Source organism: Protopterus annectens, chromosome 14.part0 (genome assembly GCF_019279795.1).
Source record: "Protopterus annectens isolate FY-2018-M chromosome 14.part0, PAN1.0, whole genome shotgun sequence".
NCBI lineage: Eukaryota > Metazoa > Chordata > Ceratodontiformes > Protopteridae > Protopterus > Protopterus annectens.
Window position 1 is genome coordinate 766118804 of NC_056748.1, and position 22887 is coordinate 766141690.

The following is a 22887-nucleotide window of genomic DNA, read 5'->3' on the forward strand; positions in this document are numbered from 1 at the left end:
AATTGCATTACTTGTGGAAAGCAAATACCTCATAAAGATTTTCATTCGTACACCAAGGTTACAGGTTTTATTTCCATACCTTGCCTCCTTTCAGAGGGCATGCCAGCGTTCCTCCTCAACAAAGAATAGAGGGCTCAGAAATTTCTCTGTTACTTCAACTAGGGGGCCATGGCCGGTCCTCATGACAGACAGGGCCTGGGCCTTTTTTTTTATTCTTCCCTGTTCCCAAAGAAGGAAGGGAACGTGGGGAGACCAATTTTGATTTTATCTATATCTACACACTGGACACATCTCCCAGTCAAAAATGTTGATCGTTACACACAGCTTACCTCTGCTGGGCAAAAGATCATTGGATGGTAACTTTGGATCTCAAGGAGGCTTTCATTCACCTTAAGTTGCAGGAACTATTCATTTGCCTACTTTTTATGCAAATCCCCAAAATAAAGGAAAAAATTTTTACACTTTAGATGTACACAGGCAGTTGCATATTATTTTGGACAGAACTAAAAGGGTTCAGGCAGTCTCAGCAGTTGTTTGTTTCTTTGCTTGCTTTTCCTTCTCAGGGCTGTGTCTCAAAAAAACACTATATTTAAGTGGATTGTGGGTTTTTGCTTGCTTTTATCCCATCATGGCATGGAGATTCCAGCTGGGATTAGATTAGGCCTCATTCCGCTAGGGCTACTGCCATGACAGCCTTTTTGGGAGGAGGAGCAACCAAGGATATTTTGGAGGCAGCCTTGGAGTTCCAGTGCATTTTTCTATAGGCATTATCTTCTATCTAAATTTGTACCCTGGCGTCTGATGTCAGTCAAATGAGCCTTGACCCGACGTCAGCCTTATACTTTTGATCGGGCCGACCGAGGACACAGCCGACTACCCAAGTGTAACTGCAGCAGCAATGATCTTGAACATCTATCTTTATGGTAGGGCGTTGTTTTCCTTGGCTAGGCCATGGCCACAACGTACCGTGCTGTCAGTTTTGTGCTTTATTTAATCAGCGCACTATCCGTTGCCGGTATATTTTCGCCTCAAAATATTTCGGTTCTTGGTTTATTTATCCAGAAATGTCATCAGTTAGCCATCCAAAGCCATCCAACTACCGGGATTCCGAAAAAACACAAGAATAAAGACAGAGACAGGCCGCCGAGGTCCAAAACTGCCAACGATGCTTCTCCTAAGCCAATCGCCAGTTCACCAGTACTCAGTGAGGCGCTTTCGCAGCCCCTGATACCCGCTACTTCTGATTCACAGGCCTTTACTGAGACCCATTCGGAGTCCGGTATGCCGCAAGATGCTTCAACTGTGGAACCCACGGATATGTCTACCTTGGATGGGTCTGGAGCTGCTGTGCAGGCACCGGCTTCTGAGGGTGTATTCAGGCTTACGGATTTGCATATTAAACCGATGCCTCCTTCTTCTTTTAGGCCTAAATCTCGAACCAAAAAAACTGACGCTTAGGCCTCTATGCCCAAAAAACAAATTATAAGAATGGCTGAAGATCTTATAACTCTAATCAGGAGAAGCCAGCCTCCCCTTCTAAGAGACCTAGGACTGAAGTTGTTTATGAATCTTCTGACCAGGATTCTGATTTTTCTGATTATTCTTATGATCTGGATTTGCCCTTGTCTACTTATGAGGATTCTGATGCAGAGGACTGTATTCCCTCTGTTTCCCCTCCAGAGGATTTTTCCTTTGGTGAAACCTTACATACTCTAAGGGAGCATTTCCACTGGGAAAGCCAGGATTTTTCTGATTCAAAAAAGAGGCTTAAGGATTTTTTACTCCTGCCTCAGCATAGGCCTTTAGCTATTCCTCCAGTACTAGACATTGTTGTTGATACTTTTTCAGAATCTAGTTTGGCCCCTGATTCCTTGCCTCCTGCTTCCAGAAAACCTGACAGATATTACAGGGTTCATGATTCACACAAGTTCCTTTTTAAAAATCCTATTGCGGCTCCAGAGACTATTTCACAGGGAGCCAAGGGCATTAAGGCTTCTACTGCCTGATAGAGACTCCAGGGCGCTGGATAGATGGGGTAAGAAGGTTTACACTTCTGCAACCTTGGCCATTAGGGCTTTAAACTGCCAGTTTCATATGTTAAAGTATCAACAACAACTTATTGGATTGCTTAAACAGAAAATGATGTTGATTCCTGACTGTGTAGAAAATAACTAATTACAGGATTTAATACATTCTGCTGAACAGGTTGGAAAACATACTTTGCAATGTGGATTTGATTCCTTAGAGGCCTCTTGCAGGGCTGCTGTTACTGGTTCTGTGCTCAGAAAGCATGCTTGGCTTAGGGAGCAATCTTTACCTGATCATGTTAAAGCTAAATTGTTGGATGCTCCCTTAAATCAGGACCGCCTGTTTGGCAACGAGGCTGAGGAAGTTCTTAAAAAGATGGAGGATAAAGCTAAATATATACATACTATTAAAGATTTCTTACAAGTCCAGCCTCCTAGATTTAGTAGGCACTGGCCCTCTAAGAATTGGTCCTTTCCAGGCACTTCAAGGTCTTCTCAAGCCAAACATAGCAGAAACTCCAGGTTTCAGTTTCAGGGGACACACAAGACTAAGCAGTGGGGGGTTTCTGCACCCAAATCAGGGAGTAGTAAGACTTCACCCTATGGAAAACAGTCTCAATGACTTGCTTCTAAAACTTCCAAGCACTTCCCAACTGAATGCTCCTTTAGGTGGAAAGATTGGTCTGCAGGCCAAAAACTGGGAACTCATTACCCAGGACAAATGGGTTTTAAATATAGTGTCCCAAGGATACAGATTTCACTTCCACACCTTACCAACACCAAGCAGGTGGCCAGATTTACCCCCAAATCATTGGGCAGAGGCCCAAAATCAAGTACACTCTCTCGTAAGCTTGGGGGCTATTCAGTTGGTACCAGAAGAGGAAAAGGGACAAGGGTTCTATACGAGACTTTTCCTGGTACCCAGAAAAGGCAATACATGGCGTCCTATCCTGGACCTTTCTACTCTAAATACCTTTCTGGTGATTCCAAAATTCAAGATGATAACTCTTCACCAGCTGCTTCCTATGCTAGGCAAAGATGCATGGTTGGCAACACTAGACTTAAAAGAAGCAAACCTGTACATCTCTATCAGGTAGTGTTGCAGAAAATACCTACACTTCAAAGCAGGCTACATGCACTATCAGTTCTCTGCACTGCCCTTTGGCTTATCTACTGCACCCAGGGTATTCACAAAGTGCCTAGCTCCAGTCATTGCATTCTGCAGGCAAAGAAATATTCAAATATACCCATATTTGGACGATTGTCTAATTCAGGCAGAAAGCCAGGACATACTTTTGAATCATCTGGCCTTTGTTCAAAGGGTACTGACTTGTCTGGGGTACACCATAAAAGAAAAGAAATCACAACAGGTACCCTGTCAACAAATTATATTCCTGGGAGCAAGCTTGAATACAACTTCCCAGATGGCTTTCCTCATGGACCCACACGAGTGGAAACTGGAACCAAGGATTTTCAACATGTTGACAAGCAAATGGGGGAACCCAGATATAGACCTGTTTGCCTCCCCCCAAAAAACTTTAAGTTGGACAAATTCTGCACAAGGACTCCCCACAAACAAGCTTGGAAAGTGGATGCTCTGTCCTTCAGCTGGAAAAAACTATCAGTTTATGCCTTTCCTCCTCTGCTTTCCAAAGTACTACTAAAGATCAAACAAGGCAAACCAAGGACGATTTTGATTGCACCAGACTGGCCACGCCAACACTGGTACTCCCTCTTGCGCAGTGTGTCACTGTGGGTCCCATAGCACCTGCCTCAGACTCCTGCTCTATTGTCTCAGCAGGAGAACCAAATTCTGCATCCTCATCTTCAAACACTGAATCTAGCAGCCTGGCTAATTACATAATTTCTCCTTTACCATCCCTTAGTAAACCAGTGATGGATGTCATTTTAGAGGTAAGGAGGCCTAGTACCAGAAAGTCTTACGCTGAAAAATGGAAAAGATTCTGTGCCTGGAACCAATCTCAAGGGATGAGCACAACAGTGCCCAATTTACCTCTGATCTTACAATACTTAACTGAGATGCTTCATAAGGGCCTGTCTTTCTCCTCCATCAAAATTCACACCTCAGCCATCTCAGCTCATTATAACACAGAACCACCCCTGTTCTCTCATCCACTGCTTAAGCAGTTCCTCAGAGGGGCCAAAAATCTACGCCCACACAGGAGAGCTCCAGCTCCAGCTTTGTATTGGAAAAGCTTACACTTCCTCCTTTTGAGCCAGCTGCCACTGCGGACTTGAACTTCCTTTCCTGGAAAACAGCTTTCCTTTTAACAATCACTTCAGCAAGAAGGGTATCTGAATTACAGGCCCTCATGGCAGTGGAGCCTTTCATCATCTTTCATACAGACTGGGTGTTCCTCAGGACCAATCCCTCCTTCATGTCCAAGGTGGTATCCAGTGTGGCCCTTAATCAGTCCATACATTTGCCAACCTTTTTTCCTAATCCACAGAACAAAGGGGAACGGATTCTGCAGTCCTTGGACGTGCACAGACAACTTAGATTCTTATTGGATAGAACTAAACCTCAAAGGAAATATGATCAACTGCTGGTGGCATTTGCTGCAGGGGCAGAGGGGAAGGCTATTTCAAAGCAAACCATTTCCAAATGGAGAGGCTATTGCATTCTTTTTTGCTACAAACACTATGGAAAACCTATCCCACAGGGGATCAGACCCCACTCTACCAGGGCAGCATCTACCTCTACAGCCTTTTACAGAGACGTCCCTACCAGGGACATCCTAGAAGCTGCTACTTGGAGTTCTGTACATACTTTCACCAAGCATTACCATCTGCCAATTTTCTCTAAATCCAGAGCTGGCTTTGCCATTGCAGTCTTGCAGGGCCTTTTAGCTGGTCCTAATTCTATTTAAATTCTTCCTCCCATCCTTAGCTTTGGCAATTTGCCCAAAAGTGATGACTGCAACAGTGAAACACGAAGAACATAGTACAGTTGCGTACACTTACCATAAATGTAGATGTTCGAGTGTATTCACTGTTGCAGTCCTGGTTACCCTCCCTTCAGCCCCCTTCCTTTTCTTTTTTGGATATACCTCTACTTTTCTTAACTATCTTCAAAAGCTTTTTGGTGTATTTGCTTTTTTGTTGGAGGTATAACCTTATATATTTATAGATTTAATTGCTTCCCATTAAGGGGGCACCTGACATCTGGGGCAAGAAAAACTGATGTAATGGCGTCGGCTGCATGTTTTATACCCCTGACAACCTGACGTCATGGAAGAAGGGACTGCAACTGACACAGGACCCAAGACTTTGCTTATCAGGCTGACTGAGGGCTACTGCAAGCAGATAACCCCAAAAGTGATGACTGCAACTGTGAATACACTTGAACATCTACATTTATGGTAAGTGTACACAACTGTACTTTGTTTAATGCTCTAATGGCTTTAAAGCCTCCTTAGGGAGTTATATTTGCCTACCCTCCCTGGTATACCACTCCAAATGGATTCCTTTGGTGAGGATCAGGATTCTAGGGAAAAGATCTTAGCCTACTCTTCTCATATCCCTTCCCCTTTGGACTGTGGTTCAGAGGAAGAGGATTCTGTTAGTCCAGATTCCCCCTTCAGAGGAAACACTCTTCTGGTGCTTGTATGATAGAATTATTTAAATGGGATTGCTCTCAAGTTTCTGATATCCAGAAAAGGTGTTATGAGCTCCTTCAGATGGAGTCTCCCAGGCCTTCTGTTGTTCCCCCTGATGTTCTTCGTGTTTCACTGTTGCAGTCATTACATTTGGGTAATCTACTGGCAGGTTGCCATCAATCGGCCTGAATATCAAAGTCTTGGGTCCTGCGTCGGTCACTGTCTCCTCTTCCATGACGTCAGGTTGTCAGGGGTATAAAACAGGCAGCCGACACCATTTTCTTTAGTCTTTCTTGCCATGTGGTGCCCGAAGCAGAAGCAGTTTGCAATTGCCGGTCGGCCGACTCCTGAAACTTTCGAATTCGAGTTTCAGAACCGAAGTCTTCAATTAAAGCTAAGTACCACAATATCAAAGTAACCACGAAGATACGATATTCCACCAAAAGCTTTTATTACAAAAAACAGAGACTAAAAAACACTGACCTAGGTTTCGTCCTGTTGACTTCCTCAGAGTGTTGGCTCCCATAACTATATACCAATCATTCATAATTGATTGATTGAATAATTAGTTCAACCTGTTGACTATTAGTCATGAAAACCAGCAAAACTGCCATCTATTTACACTTAAACATACCAACAAAACAAACATAAAATATTGAACACATATATTAACCTACTTAAAATATGTATTATGCTTGTGTATTAATGTTTGTGTGTACAAAAATATGTATTACCTTAAAAACCTATTTTAACTATCTAGTGGGCTACTTAGATAAAAACATCTTTTTGTTAATTAATACATATTTAAAATCAAGCTAAGTACCACGTTGGGGAAACTTTTTCTTGCTCCATACCGATGTCAGTAAAAGTTAATAATTGCATTACTTGTGGGAAGCAAATACCTCACAAGGATTTTCATTTGTACTGTATTCCTTGCCTAGGCCCAGATCATACTGTGCCTTGCTGTCGGTTTTGTGCTAGATTTAACCAACACACTATTAAACAGCGGTATATCTTTGCTTCAAAATATTTTAGAAACAGATTTAACTACCCGGAAATGTCGTCGGATAGCAATCCGACTACCAGAGTTCACAAAAAATGCAAAGAAAAGGACAGAGACAGTCCATCGAGGTCCAAAACTGACGACAAAGCTTCTCCTAAGCCAGTCGCCGGTACTCAGTGAGTTGCTTTCGCAGCCCCTGATATCCGCTACTTTCGAGTTGCAGGCCTCTACCGAGACCCATGTGGAGTCCGGCATGCCACAAGATTCTCAAAGTATTGTACCCGTGCGGAGGTCTCTCCCTCGGATGGGTCTGGAGCCGCTGAGCAGGCACCAGCTTCTGAGGGTGTCTTCAGGCCTCAGCATTTCTATATAAAACCGATGCCAGCTTCAAAAACAAAGACAAAAGCAACTTCTAAGCTTAACAAATGACACATGAGCCACGTGCTCAGGCCTCTATGCCCAAAAAGCAGATGATCAAAATGGCTGAAGACTTAATTACCTTAATCAGGGGTTTCCACACCCCCCCCCCCGATAAGAGGCCTAGGCAAGACACTGACTGTGAATCTTCAGATCAGGTTTCTATTTCTTCTGATTCCTCTTCTGATCAGGAATTTTCTATACAATCCTTTGAGGATTCAGATGCAGAGGAATCCATCTCCTCCTGAAGATTATTCCTTTGGAGAAACCATGCATACGTTGAGGGAACATTTTCATTGGGAGAGTCAAGATTTCTCAGAATCAAAAAAGAGGCTTAGGGATTTCCTCCTTCTCCCTCAGCATAGGCCTTTGGCCATACCTCCTGTATTAGACATTGTTGATGATGTGCTCTCGGAATCAAGCATGACTCCAGATTCCTTACCTCCGGCTCCTAGCAAGCCAGACAGATATTACATGGTTCCTGACTCACACAAATTTTTATTCAAAAACCCTGCTGCTGACCCTGAAACTATCTCACAGGGTCCCAAAGTTGTAAAGGCCTCAACAGCTAAAAATCCTACCCCCTCTGATAGAGATTCCAGGGTGCTGGATAGATGGGGAAAGAAGGTTTATATGTCTGCAACCTTGGCAATTAGGGCCTTAAACTGCCAGTTTCATATGCTTAAATATCAACAGCATGTCATGGGATTATTGAAACAGAAAATAATGTTGATTTCTGAATGTGTGGAAAATAAAGAATTACAAGAATTACTGCATGCAGCAGAACAGGTTGGAAAGCATACTTTGCAATGTGGTTTTGATTCCTTGGAGGCCTCCTGCAGGGCCGCAGTTACTGTATCTGTGATTAGAAGGCATGCCTGGCTCAAGGAGCAAAATTTGCCTGATCATGTTAAAGCTAAATTGTTGGATGCACCTTTACAGCATGATACTCTGTTTAGTATAAGGCAGAAGAGGTTTTAAATAAAATGGAAGACAAAGCTAAATCTATGCAAACTGTAAAAGACTTTTTACAAGTGCAGTCACCAAGATTCAGTAGACACTGGCCTACAAAAAAGTGGTCCTTTCCTGTGTCCGACAGAGCTTCACGGGGCAAATCCAGGTGCCCTAAGGGCTCTAGATACCAATCACAGGATTCTTAGAGGTCAAAGCAATGGGGTGCCTCTACCTCCAAATCTGGAGGAAATAATGCACAACCCTATAGTAAACAGTTTCAATGACTTCCCTCTTCCATCACCAAGCACTTATCTTTTGGCAGCCCCCTTAGGGGGAAAACTAGCACTTCATGCTCAAAATTGGCAGTTAATAACCCAGGACAAGTGGGTATTAAACATAGTATCCCAGGGAATACAGATTTCATTTTCATACCTTGCCAATTCCAAACGGTTGGCCAGATCTGCCACAAAATCAATGGGCAGAGGCACAGAAACAAGTTATGTCCCTCATGGATATGGGGGCTATTCAGCCAGTACCAGAACAGGAAAAAGGACAAGGGTTTTACTCAAGATTGTTCTTGGTACCCAGAAAAGACCATGCCTGGCACCCAATACTGGCTTTATCGATTTTGAACACATTCTTGGACATACCAAAAGTCAGAATGCTAACTTTGCAGCAGCTTCTGCCCATGCTGGGCAAGAACGCTTGGCTAGTGACTCTAGACTTAAAAGAGGCATACCTGCATATCCCAATAAGGGAATCGTGTAGAAGATACCTCCGCTTCAAGGCTGGTTTTATGCATTACCAATTCTCTGCACTGCCCTTTGGCTTATCTATTGCGCCCATGGTCCTTACAAAGTGCCTGTTACCAGTAATTGCATTTTGTAGACAAAGAAGTATACAAATCTATCCTTACTTGGACGACTGTCTCATTCAAGCAGAAAACAAGGACATTCTTCTCCAACATTTGGCATTTGTGAAAAGGCTTCTAACATGCCTAGGGTACATAATAAACTAAAAGAAATCACAACTGGTACCCTCTCAAAAGATTACATTCCTGGGTGCAAGCTTGAATACAGCTACCCAGATGGCTTACCTTACGCCAGACAAACAAAGGGAACTGACTATTTACTTCAAACAGATGGCAACAAAAATCCAGTTATCTGCAAGACAAATTCTGCAGGCTTTGGGGTTCATGGCATCCTGCATTCTACTGATTCCATATGCAAGACTGCGTATGAGGAAATTACAGTGGTACCTAAAAAGTTTATGGAGTCAACATTGTCACAGTCTGGAAACAGTGATTCCTCTCATTCCCTGCCTACAACAGGAGTTTCTTTGGTGGGCAGAGACATGTCACCAGAACATGGGACGGTCTTTCACTCTACCCCCTGCCAACCAGGCCCTAACTACAGATGCATCAGACTATGCTTGGGGGGCCAACCTGGCGGGGAGATGCATTCAGGGCATATGGAGCCCAAAACAAATGCATCTGCATATCAACCAGAAAGAGATGTTAGCTGTAAAGAATGCCCTGACAGCCTTCAAGGACTTACTTCATCCAGGACAACTACTGATAAAGACGGACAACACCACAGTTATGTGGTACTTAAACAAGCAGGTGGGCACACATTCCTACCCCCTTTGCAGACTAGCCATGGCATTGTGGGACACAGCCTTGACTTACCAAGTACATCTTCAAGCTCAATTCCTGCCAGGAAAACAAAATACTCTGGCAGACGACCTAAGCAGAAACCTTATGTACCCTCTCGAGTGGAAACTGGATCCACAAGTCTTCAGCAAGATAACAAAGAAATGGGGGAGCCCGGACATCTATTTGCCTCTCCCCAGAATTATCAACTGGACAAATTATGCACAAGGACTTATCTCAGACAAACATGGAAAGTGGATGCGCTATCCTTCAGTTGGAAAAACCTATCAGTCTACGCCTTTCCTCCTCTGCCTCTTCTTCCCAAGGTCTTACTAAAGGTCAGACAGGAAAAAAAACACAAAAATGATTCTAATTGCCCCGGACTGGCCTCACCAGTACTGGTACCCAATCCTAAGGAATATGTCTCAACTCCCTCCTTGGTACTTGCCTCAAATACCTCATCTACTGTCTCAGCACAACAATCAAATCCTGCACAATCAGCTCCAAACTCTGAACCTGGCAGCATGGCTGATCATGTAGTTATTCAAACAACACCTCTCAGTAAATCTGTGATGGATGTCATTTTGGAAGCCAGAAGGCCTAGTACTAGAAAATCTTATGCTGATAAATGGAAGAGATTCTGTGCTTGGTACCAAGCACAAGGAACTGACACAGCAAAGCCAAATATTCCTCAGATTTTACAATACTTGACTGAGATGCTTGACGAGGGCCTATCTTTTTCATCAATAAAAATCCATGCCTCTGCCATCTCGGTTCATTACAACACAGAGCCACCAATTTTTTCTCATCCTTTGCTAAAACAGTATCTTGGAGGAGCCAAAAATTTAAGGCCTCCCAGAAGATCACCAATTCCTGCATGGGACCTCAATTTTGTGTTGGAAAATTTTACCTTGCCTCCATTTGAACCAGCTGCAACTGCAGATATAAAGTTTTTATCCTGGAAAACAGCTTTACTTCTGGCAATCACTTCAGCAAGAAGGGTTTCAGAACTACAGGCCCTCATGGCTGTGGAGCCTTTTATTATATTTTACCCAGGCAGGGTGCCCCTCAGGACCAATCCTTCCTTTATGCCTAAGGTGGTATCCAGTGTGGCTCTTGACCAAATTATTCACCTGCCAACTTTCTACCCAAATCCGCAGAACAAGGGGGAGAGGATTCTGCATTCCTTGGACGTACACAGACAACTAAGATTCTACTTAAACAGGACCAACTCTCTAAGAAAGTCTGAGCAGCTCCTGGTGGCATTTGCTGCAGGATCAGAGGGAAAGGCTATTTCAAAGCAGACCATTTCAAAGTGGATAAGCCACTGCATTAGTTTTTGCTATTTGCATCATGGTAAACCGGTGCCCATGGGCATTAGGTCACATTCCACCAGGGCTGCATCTACATCAGCAGCTTTTCTCAGAGGGGTGCCAACCAAAGACATTCTAGAAGCTGCTACTTGGAGTTCTGTTCATACTTTTACAAAGCATTATCATTTGCCTCTCTTCTCTAAGTCCAGGGCAGGCTTTGCCACTGCAGTTCTGCTGGGCCTTATAACCGCTCCTAATGCTATTTAGTTCCAGCCTCCCATCCATAGCTTTGGGATTCTACCCAAATGTAATGACTGCAACAGTGAAACATGAAGAACATAGTACAGTTGTGTACATTTACCATAAATGTAGATGTTCAAGTATATTCACTGTTGCAGTCCGGGTTACCCACCCGCCATCCCCCTTTATTCTACAGCTTTTCTTTCCTTCACTATATTCTACAACCTTTGTGGTGTATGTGCTTTTAGATGAAGGTAAAGTTTATAGTATATATATATATATATATATATATATATATATATATATATATTTATTTATTTATTTATTTTTGCTTCCCATTTGGGGGGCACCTGACATCTGGGGCAAGAAAAACTGAAGAAAATGGCGTTGGCTGCCTGTTTTATACCCCTGATGACCTGGCGTCATGGAAGAGGAGACAGCAACCGATGCAGGACCCAAGACTTTGATATTCAGGCCGACTTGAGGGCAACCTGCCAGCAGATTACCCAAATGTAATGACTGCAGCAGTGAATACACTCGAACATCTACATTTATGGTAAGTGTACACAACTGTACTTTCTGGCTGCCATCCTGGATACCTTTTCAGCAGCTTCTCAGCCCCTAACTTCCAAGAAACCTGACAGATTTTAAAAGATGCCTAATGAATATAAATCTCTGTATAAATGCCCTTCTGCTGATCCTTCTTGTTGTGTCTTTCTCTTCTGATAAGCCTTGCATGCTGTTGCCCTTTACCAAGCTGCTTCCTTCTGATAAGGGTAGTAGGGCTATGTGGAGGCTAGACAAGAAGGTTTATACAGCTGTCAACTTATCTTTTAGGGCCATTAACTACTAGACTCATATGACCAGGTACTTTTGGCCTTCCTTTCTCAGATAATGTCTGATCTTCCTGACACTGAGGAAAAGGTTTCTGCCCTGTCCTTGTTGGTTCCACTTGCCAAGTTGTCCACCACTCTTAGTGCAGCTATGATGCAACTGATGCCTCCTCCAGCAATGCTGCATTTGGTTCTGTTATGAAGCTTTACATATGGCTTTGACTGCTAGCTTTGCCCTTTAGTTAATAAAAATATTTTTGGTGCTGCTGCTGAACTTTTCAAGTCTGTCCAGGGTAAGGGCAAGGCCTTGCAGGAATTTAAACATATTTTTGTTTCTCCTATTCCAAAGTTTCAAAGGAATTACACTTCTAAATCTGCTTTTGTTCCAGATGTGTGCCTCCTGTTAAGTCTTCTCAAACCCCTACTTCCCAAAAACTTACTTTTCAGGACAAACCAGGTAATGTTTGACAGTTTGCTTCCCCTTTCTCTTGGCCAGGTTGCTTTTATCCTTCCATCTTTCCATGTCCCTTCCAAATTGGTTAAGAATCATCAACTCACTCTTAACCCAGGTTTCATTTCCAAGCTCCAGCCCCAACTCAAGAACTCTTTACAGATGCCTCAGACAGGGGGATGGGGGGGCCTCCTTCAGCTCTCTCAAGATTCCGGATCTCTGCATCAGAGGGCAGACTACATCAATATGAAGGAGATGAGAGCCCTGCTTCTAGCTCTTCAGGCGTATCATTCTCAATTTCATCCCACAGCCCTCACAATTTTCATAGACAGTACCACAATGATGTGGTATGTCAGTAAGCAAGGGGGTACAAGGTCCTATCTTGTTTGCAGACTACCTCTTCTGGTCTAGGATCTTAGCTGTCCAGTATCAAGTCACTCTCAGACATCTTAGATTCCCTCAGAGCACAGTCTGTTGGCAGAGTCTTTGAGTAGGTCCAGCACACAAGCTCACAAATGGATGCTTCACTAAGATGTGTTCCTGGACATTGTCCATTGGAAGGGTATTCAGGTAGATCTTTTTGCCTCCATCATGAACAGACAGCTTCCTCTATTCTGTTCCAGATTCCCAGGTACTCTGGCTTGAAAAGTGGATGTTCTGTCTTTTCTTTGGAAGAGGATGTTTCTGTACACCTTCCCTCCCCTTTTTCTGCGTCCAAGAGTCTTGTACAAGGTCTGGCAGGAATCTCCCAAAATCTTGCTAGTGACTCCCATTTGACCCATACAGCATTGTTTCCCCTCTTCTTTTTCACTTGGCCAGGATTAATCACCACAAGTTGTCTCACTGGGTGGACCTTCTCACACAAGACAAAGGAGTCTGTTGTCCATCGTCACTTGTTCACTCTTCAACTGACATTGAGAGTGGTAGTGTTTTGATCTTTTTTAGGCACCACTTTCCAGTGGACATGCTTTGGGTCCTTCAGGAGGCCAGGAAGCCTACCACCAAGAAATCAGATTTGTCCAAGTAGAAGTGATGTTCTGTCTGGTGCCTCTGTTGAAACCAGGATCCCATATCTGTGGAGGTTCCTCTGGTTCTCTGTTATTTGTGTGATGTGCTCCATGCTGGGTTGGCATATTTTTCCATTAAAGCTTACCTGTCAGCAATTTTTGCTTGTTTGCCCTTGACTCCTCCTCCTCCTCTGGCCTTTAGATTTGAGGTCAAGCAATTTCTTAAAGGCATCCTTCATATCAGACCTCCCAGGAAGCCAGTTTTGCCTTTCTGGGACCTCAATTTTATTCTTGAATTGTTGACTCGAGCTCCTTTTGAGCCTGCTGCTTCATCTTCCTTACAATATTGTATTTGGAAGACTGTTCTTATTTTGGCCCTCACTTTTAGCTAAGAGGGTATCTGAGCTTCAGGCTGTCGTGGTTGTTCCTTATTTTTTAGTTTTTCACAGCGACAAGGTGCCTCTTAATACTACTCCTTTTATGCTTAAAGTGGTCAGTGAGTTGTCCCTTAAGCAGTCTATTCATCTGCCTTCTTTTTTCAGTCACCACAGTCTGGCAGTGAGAAGGTTCTTCACACCTTGAATTTGGCTAGACAGCTCAGATATTATTTGTATTAAACTAAGGTTATTCACAAATCTGAGCAGCTTTTTGTTTCCTTTCTTCCCAGATCATTGAGTTTGGCTGTTTCTAAAGAAACTACATCTTCCTGGATTTCTAAGGCCATTTCTTTTTGTTATTCTTTTCATGGTAAATGTCCTTCCTCATCAGTAAAGCATCGTTCTACCAGAGCTGTTGCCTCTGGTGCCTTTTTCAAGGGGCTGGATACCAATTCTATCCTTGAGGCTGCAACTTGGTCTTCTGTTCATACCTTCACTAAGCATTACAAGTTGGATTATTTCCAGGGCTAGAGACACTTTGCCAGGGCTACCTTGCATGGGTTTCTGGAAGGCTTTTCACTGCCATCCTCCTCCCAACTTTCCTTTTGAGCTTTTGTACGTTGTCCTCAATTACGAATACTACAATAGTGATATGGAACTACATAGTACTGTTGTGTAAAATCTCACCATAACAGTAGATGTCCTTCTCTTCACTGTTGCATATTCACTCCCTCCCTCCTGCCCCATCTGCATTATCCTGTTCTTTCTTGCCCTCTTGGCAGAGGGGGTGTTCTCCCTTTACTTCTTCTGAATGCACATATTCCTTGTCCCTAGGGGCATTCTGTTCCTCCTGGGGCTTTTTCAGTTCTGAATGTGTGCGTCCTTACGTCACCTTTATATCCTGTGCCCTGCACGGGGGAGTGTGTGTGTGAAATATGGTTCCTGTAAGTACTAAAGGGTTTGGTATACTGGCTGGATGTTGGGTTATCTTTGGCAGGAGATCCTTTCAGTTATGAATACTGCAACAATGAAGAGATGGACTTCTACTGTTATGGCAAGATTTTACACAACTGTACTTTCTTCTTAGACATTGTTGTAGTACTAATCCTTTGGACTTTCTGCCATGCAGAAGCCCATTACTGGCCCAATTTCCAGAGTCTTAGCATCATCTGAAGCCCACAGATGTTTTATGACTGGCATCGGGGCATCGGGATAGAGAAAAGGCATATGTCAGAGCCATCTTCAGTTCTTTCTAGCTGTGCAGTCTGTTGCACTTCACGTGTTTTATATGTTCACAGTCTTTTGCCCACCTCATGTTTCCAGAGTTCCTCTGCTTTCAGACAGTTAAATTCAGAAAATGCATTTTTCACCCTAGCTGTAAACAAATGTATATATCTCAAAAATGGTAAAATATGAAAATTAGAAATGTAAAAGTTATTCAGTACACACTCTTCACAGTGGTGATATTGTAAGCCAGATGTCATAATAATTTTATATTTAAGTAATTAGATAATGTATACATTTACTTACAGTTATGCAAACAAGCATTAATACTCTGTAACCATAGTGCATAGACCTCAACTATCAGTGTGACTTTTGTTCGGGCAAATGTTATCTGTATTTGGCTGCAAACTGGATTTGTAGATGGCATTCCATTTTTGAAATATTTGCAGAATTATGAATACTGTGCATATCTGAATATTCACTGGATAGATAAATGTAAATATCTGCCTTGCAGTACTATTAAGACACCAACTAACAGTACATAGTTTTTTAAGCATTGTGTATACTTTGTCGATACAATGAAATACCCTCTGGCTGAAGTTATTAATGTAATTTTGAACTCATGCCATACACTCATATTTCCAGAAAGAAATCATAATTTTTGTGTTACCAAGTACCTCACTCACCTGATGAGCCATTCATGACCGCTCTGCTGACTTGGCAAATGAAAATACTAAATCACAGTCCATGCAAGTACAATAATCAAGAGATGTACAGAGGTATGGTAATTATGCTAATATGCATATTTTATTACTGAATAATTTTGAATATATAAAGAAATGTAGCACACATGCAGCTGCTGTCATTGACAAGGTTTTTAGCATAATATATAGACTTTCATTTGGTACAATAAAGTACCAAGTAATCACCTGCTGGTTCAGGTTAACATACTTATTGACATATGCCATATATTCATAATATTTCCAACCAAAAAACTAATGTTTTATCAAGTACCCAGTTCACATTAATAGAAACATTAACAATGTAGCACATATTCATAATATGGCAAAAAAACACCCATTCTTGCTTCATTGTCACTGTACTTTAGTCAGCAGATATTATGAACCTGTGCATTGAGCTGTTGACAGTTCGCAAAAAAAAAAAAAAAATCATACTTCTTGCCACTTATGGTGAGCGGAACAGGTTTTCCAACAACATGCATTTTCTGCAAGTTGTTGAGTGTGTACTGCTTATACTTTTATATATATTTTTATATATATTTTTATATTTATATCTATGCACATAAATAGTTACTAAATGGGGAACTTGAGTATATGTATTTATTCATGGACATGTATTTTATTTATATTTATCCACATGTTCTTGTCTTTATATTTTGTGCATTTGTTTTTTAAACAGAGTTTTTCTGACTTCAGCAGTTAACTAAGGACAAAACGTAATCATAGTAACTAACTGATTGCTGAGTGCTGAATTAACTTTGAGTGGTAGGGATTGGTTGTTTTAGTAATGAATTAAAGTATTTAAGTACTGTTGCTGTTTGAATGATCTGTCTGATGAAGCAATGGTTACCATTGCAAAAGCGTTCACCATTTTGTATTAAAAAAGATTTTACTTTGTCGTGGTTCAGCTTCTTTATTCCAGCTACCTTCCTACTGGGTATCTGTGTTTCAACATTTTCAACTTCTGGGCTGGTTTGGATTTGTTTGCAGTTGTATATTGTCTTCATTCAAAGTTAAGCAGCCTGTACATATCAGCCATCTTCCCTCCATTACCATATCCTACCCCACTTATGACTCCAGCTACTTCCATTATTAGCACCTTCTATGTATATACGTATTTATCATTTAATAATCTGCTCCTGCACTTGTCCAGAAATCTCTGCAAATTTTTACTTGTCGTACTCTTACTCCTACTCCTTCCTTGAATATCAAAGCTAACCTACTTCCTTCTCCACTTCCCAATATCCTAATCGGTACACGAAGTATAGGAAACAGAACTGACCAGAGTAATACCTTCATTACCTTCCATAAGCCCGATTTAGATGCTGTCACAGAATGATGGGTTAAGGCTAACAATCCTTCTTTACATCATTTTTTCCCCTGCTTATAACTACTTTTTTTTACCCTAGGCCAGCCATAAAACAAGGAGCTGGAACTCTCCTTCTGTTTAAGTCACACTTGAAAGTCCAACTATTTGCTCAAACACTAACACAAAAAATTATTCTTACTGGCTACTTGTATCCATTCTCTCCCACAAGAATACCATACTACATCTCACTGTAGCATATCTACCACCTCCTTGCTCACTTGCCAAAATAAATAACCTACTAAAAGAAATAACTTCCTTCACAAGTATCAAAGTCTTATAATACTTGGAGACTTCAATCTCAACCTGTTCAGTTCCATTTCTAATGACCTGAATACTCTTCTAGTACATTTCATCTAGGTCATATATCAAACTACCAGACCCCGCCTCAATACATCTCACCACTCCCAACTAGATCTTATATTAACTAACAACCTTTTCATCTTGAACATCACCATCTGTCCACCATCTTTTATTGACGGCTGCCCTATTAGTTATCATATCCATCATCCATATGTGCGAACACTCAAAGCTCATGTCATTCTGTAATAAATCATGGAATACCATTCACAAACTTAAGTCAATGCTCTCCTTAATTGACTGCTCACCAGTTTTGAACTCATCTGACTGTAGCACTATTGCAGAACTACTCTCCTCTATACTGACTGACCTGCAAAGCTCCTGCTTCCCATTAATTCAAAGAATGTACAAACCTAAAAGTAACAGCTGCTTAACCTATGAGCTTAAAGCTCTTCTGCATCTCAGAGACAATACATGGCATTTTTGGAAAGCACTTTTTACTAATATAAACAATGCTACATACAATTATGCAACCTTGCCAAGCAAGCAATATGCTGTCATAAAAGTCAGTTGATGAATCGCACCAAACCTCTGTAATAAAATCACCAAAACATTTTCTAGGAAGATGTAAGCTGTCTTACAGGACAGAAAAGCTTTCCTTCCATAAATTGTACATCTTCTCAACTTTCTGACTCTGATTACTTTTCTCATTTCATTAACCTTCCCAGCCCCTTCTCTAGCCAGTTCCAAACTGCATCTGACACTCCCACTTCCCTTCCATACAGCCTTACATTGTACTTCAGAACTATCGCATCCAAAGATGTCTACCCTCTGCTTCAACAAATTAAACTTGATAGCCCTTTTGGGGGTGATAGCCTTCACCCATGGTTTATTTATCACTGTAGAGACAACATCATAACCACTTTGAAACACATCTACAATCTGTGCATTAAACTTAGTAACTTGCCTAATGTCTGGAAGAATGCCATTGTAAAACCACCCCCTAAGAAACCCAATCCCTCCAGTCCATCGGTCTTTCGGTCCATTTGTACCTTAGGAACAATTCTGGAAGAATTACTTTGTTTGTAACTCGCTCAGTACATCAACCAGTACCACCTTCTGTCTCAAAAGCTGGATGACTTTTGGACTGGTTGCAGTACATCCACAGCTATCTGGACACTGAGTGACAGCACTCTTCTTAGAAAGAACAAAGGCCTGATTACTGGAGTAATTTTGTTTTCACGTAACCAGAGCCTTTGATCTTGTAAATCACTCATTTTTCCTAGACCATCTCACTGAAAGAGGCCTTAGTGATGACACAGTGCCCTGGTTCAGCAACTCTCTCTCCCTAACTTCCACTTCTCAATTAATTTCAACTCATCAACCTCTACATCACTCGCTCTGCAGAAAGTATCCCTCAAGGATTTATTGTGGCACCTCTCCTCTCTTCTGGATACATTAACAAAACCTTTTTTTTTTTTTTTTTTAAACATGTTCCTATCCTGCTCTGTGCTGATGAGCTACTGATGACACGGTCCTATTCCACTCCACCCATTCTCTCTCTTCTTTTCAGCTATAACTTCAGGAAGTTTTTATGTCCTTATTCAATGGGCCTATAATAAACAATTATTACTAAACTCCTCTAAGATAAAAACAATGCTTTTTGATGCTAGGCAAAAGTTCACTTCTATTGCCAAGGCTCTCAAAATCCTCGATCACCTTAATAACACTATTGAAAATATCACTTTATTCAAATACCTATGGATTTGGTTTGACCCCTTCCAAATTTTTCAGCTCCATGTGGACTGCACACACAAAAAAAATCAACTCTGTCCTATTCTGGGCTAATAGGATCTCCCCTTTTCTATCCAGACCTTGTAGAACTGCCATAGGTAAAGGTATCTTACTCGCTCATCAAGAAAACTGTCTCCTGCTAATTGCTGCAGCTTCTAAAAGAAGTATATTCACCATTCAGTGAATGTGAAATGCCATTTGCAGCTTCATCAATCTCTTCCCAAGAAATGGGCACCATTGCTAAAGCATTAAAAAAGCTAACTGGCTACTTTCTGCTTGTATCTCAACTATATAAACTTATGATGAATTACAACTTCTCTTCATTAGCTTCCAGACTATTCAGAGATCCACCAACATACTGTCTTAGACATCTTAACCAGTCATGTCCTGTCCTCCAATCCCCCCTCCCAACTAGGCTTTGCTGCACAGAACATGTTTTTTCTGTCCTTCCTCACAAACTGTGGAAATATCTCTCTTTTTTTTTTTCTTAAAGGTCATTCCTCTTACCCCATTTTCCATTCACAAATAAAAGCACATTTCAAAACTCTAGGAAAATGGAACTGTTATCTCTCTGGTCTTATAACTTAACCTGTTCATTCCCTTCTTCTGTCTACATACTTGTTCTGACTCTGGTTTTGATTGTGGTACTTTCAGCATACAAACTCTGATTTCCAGTGTGTATTTAATGCATGTAAATACGTGCGTGAATGGGTGTGTCGCCTTTGAAGGTTGGGCATCGGGCTGGCAACTCAACACTGTAAAAATCCACTGCCACTCGTTAACGGACCGGAGTTCCACTGTGGCGACCCCTAACTGGGAAAAGCCGAAAGAGAGTTATATTTAATGCATGTATATATTGTGTTTTTTTTTCACTCACTCTGTATATAATGTTATTTATCTATTGCCTTTACTCTCTCAAGCCAACTATGATATTCACTTTGTATATAATATATGTATATATTGCATTTTTTTTATTTACTCTGTATATAATGTCATGTAACTGTTTCAACCCCAGGTTAAGACTGAAATGGGTCCATTGGGATCAGTGCTCTACCGCAGTTAAATTCAAAATAAATAAAGTAAATGTATTTCCCCAAGATGTGCATATTACAGTATATTTCATGATATCTAGAAAAAAAAGTTTTGTGGCAAGATGGCTGCACTAAGATTCCATGGGAAGAAACAATAGAAAATAGATTATACAAGTTTCCGAGTACGATATTCAGAAAATGTGCTTCTCCAATATTGAGCCAGTTGTGTAAAGATTTAAAATTGACCACAGTATTTGAGATGATTTCTTCTACTTGTTACAGACTTTTGAATTTAAGATTCTTATATCAACTTCTTTTTATAATAAGCTCCAGGATTCAGTAAAGCCTACACAGTCGTTTTTCACTGTGTGCATGTCATAGCGCAATGCGCACACAGGCGTGGAAAGTTTTAGATTCAGTAAGCACCATGTACAGTTGCACACCCCCACGCAAACAAGATAAACACTGTGGCATGCTAATTACAGCATAAGCAGCTAAATTATATGCTAATTAACCAATCTAACACAGTGGAGCTATTCAACAAGCTACAAAGCATCTGTGTAGACTTCATGCTGGTTTTCCCTGTGAATTCCAAAATACAGCCACAGAAGAGAGATTACACGGACAGATTGTTATGAGCTGCTGCTGCTTTAATTTATTTGTATGTGCTACAGGCTGAAGCCAATGCTGCTGCTGCTGGTAATATACCTAAAATGAGAGGAGAAGAGTTTTCAGGCCTCGTTTGACATTTCACAACCTACATGATGTAGAAATTGTAGAGCGCTACAGTGTAGGCAAGGACATACTACAGGAACTCTCTGATCATTGCCGTCCTCAACTCAGAGCCAGAGCAACTGAGGGGAACCCATCCCAGTGGAGACAAGGGTATGTGTGTAGCCTTTAGAATCTTAGCTACAGGTACCTTTCAGAGACCAGCAGAGCACTTGCTGGAGGTGTCACAGGCATCAGCATCTACTAGGTTTCTCTACCAATTCCTAAATGCTGTGCACCCACATGCCAATGACCCTATATATTTTCCCTGCATTTCTTAGGAGAGGGCCAGAAAATGCAAGAGTTCTTCTGTGTAGCACACTGCCCTGGAATACTGGGTGCCAAATATTGCACACACAAAGAAATGAAGGCACCACCTGGGGAACAGGTTAGGCTCTACTTTAACAGAAAGGGCTACCACTCAAATGCCAAGCTGTGTGTAATGCCAGGGGTATCATCTTGAATGTGTGTGCTGCCAACCCTGGCAGTTACCACATCTCACATATCTGGCACACCTCCCATCTGTAGCAGATGTTTGCTGGAGGAGATATCCCACAGGGTCATCTACGGGGGGATGCAGGCTATGCGTTGGAACTGTGGCTGATGACAACCATCAGAAATGCACACATACTCACAGAAGAAAGCCATAATGATGCACACGCTCAAACCAGAAATATCATAGTGTGTGTGTTTGGGCTGCTGAAGTTATGGTTCCAGTGTCTAGATACATCTAGGGAAACCCTGCATTACAGTACAATCCACGGACCTGTACAGAAATATTCACTGTATATGCCATGCTGCACAACATTATCCTGAGGAAACAGCTTCAGCAGGGTCAGCAAGGGGAAGGGGTACACATCCCAGCACTAATGCCAAGGTCACCACAGCGACAGTCAGATGAGCAGTCAGAGGGGGAACCACCAGCTGCTGGGGGGGGGCATGCCCAGCATGCCTTTGCATTGGCTAAGAGACAACAAATAGCACACTCACTCACTACCTTGGGGCCTAATACCTTCCTCCTACACACATATATGACATAACAATGATGCTAGGCCAAGCTCACAACCTTTATATATCCATGTAATGGTTGTGTACTTCTTGCATCAGACAGAGTCAGCCCTCAACTACAACCATGTCAGCTGCTGCTTTTATAATGTACGTCTCTAATTTGGAGTGTATTGTGTAATAATATGAGTGGGTGGCATATCCTTGTATCACACTAATTGGTATTATAAGGTATTATAAGCAAGTAAGAGGTGGGAGATCGGTACTGAAATTTTCTTAAAATGTGGCAGCAGACATTTGTGTGACTTGTGTATGTTCATTATTAAGTAGTAGGCCTTGGACATCAAAGATTCAGACAGTCATACCCCTGAAAAGTAGTGATGGTCACTTCATGGCCCAGTTTAGCAACCTTACATTTGTAATGGAAATTCATTAGAGAGAGAAATTAGAAAGTAATGATGCACATTGCAGTTTCTGACTTCACAACCCTCACATCAGTCACAATAAAGTTGGGAAATTTTGATGCTATCAGTTTTGTAACTTTCCAAGGTGAATGTACGTCAAAGGTAAACTTGCTATTTCAACACCACAAATGCAGAATTAGTAAGCACTTTGTCAGATATGCACCCTGAGCATCAGACACAAAGTTTATGTATTCCTGAATCCAAAATATAGAAGGGATAGCAAGGATATGGCACAGTTATTATCAGTTGCATAGGGTTTTGTGGAGAGAGCAGGAGGCCTAGGCTGACACCAAAGGTCG

At 41.7% G+C, this 22887-nt stretch overlaps 1 protein-coding gene across 1 annotated transcript in view; it reads left to right on the plus strand.

Annotated features, from left to right (window-relative positions):
- The window catches only part of BTRC (beta-transducin repeat containing E3 ubiquitin protein ligase), a 2835508-nt gene that overhangs the window by 2764220 nt on the left and 48401 nt on the right, over nt 1-22887 (plus strand). The gene's annotated exons all lie outside the window — the stretch shown is intronic.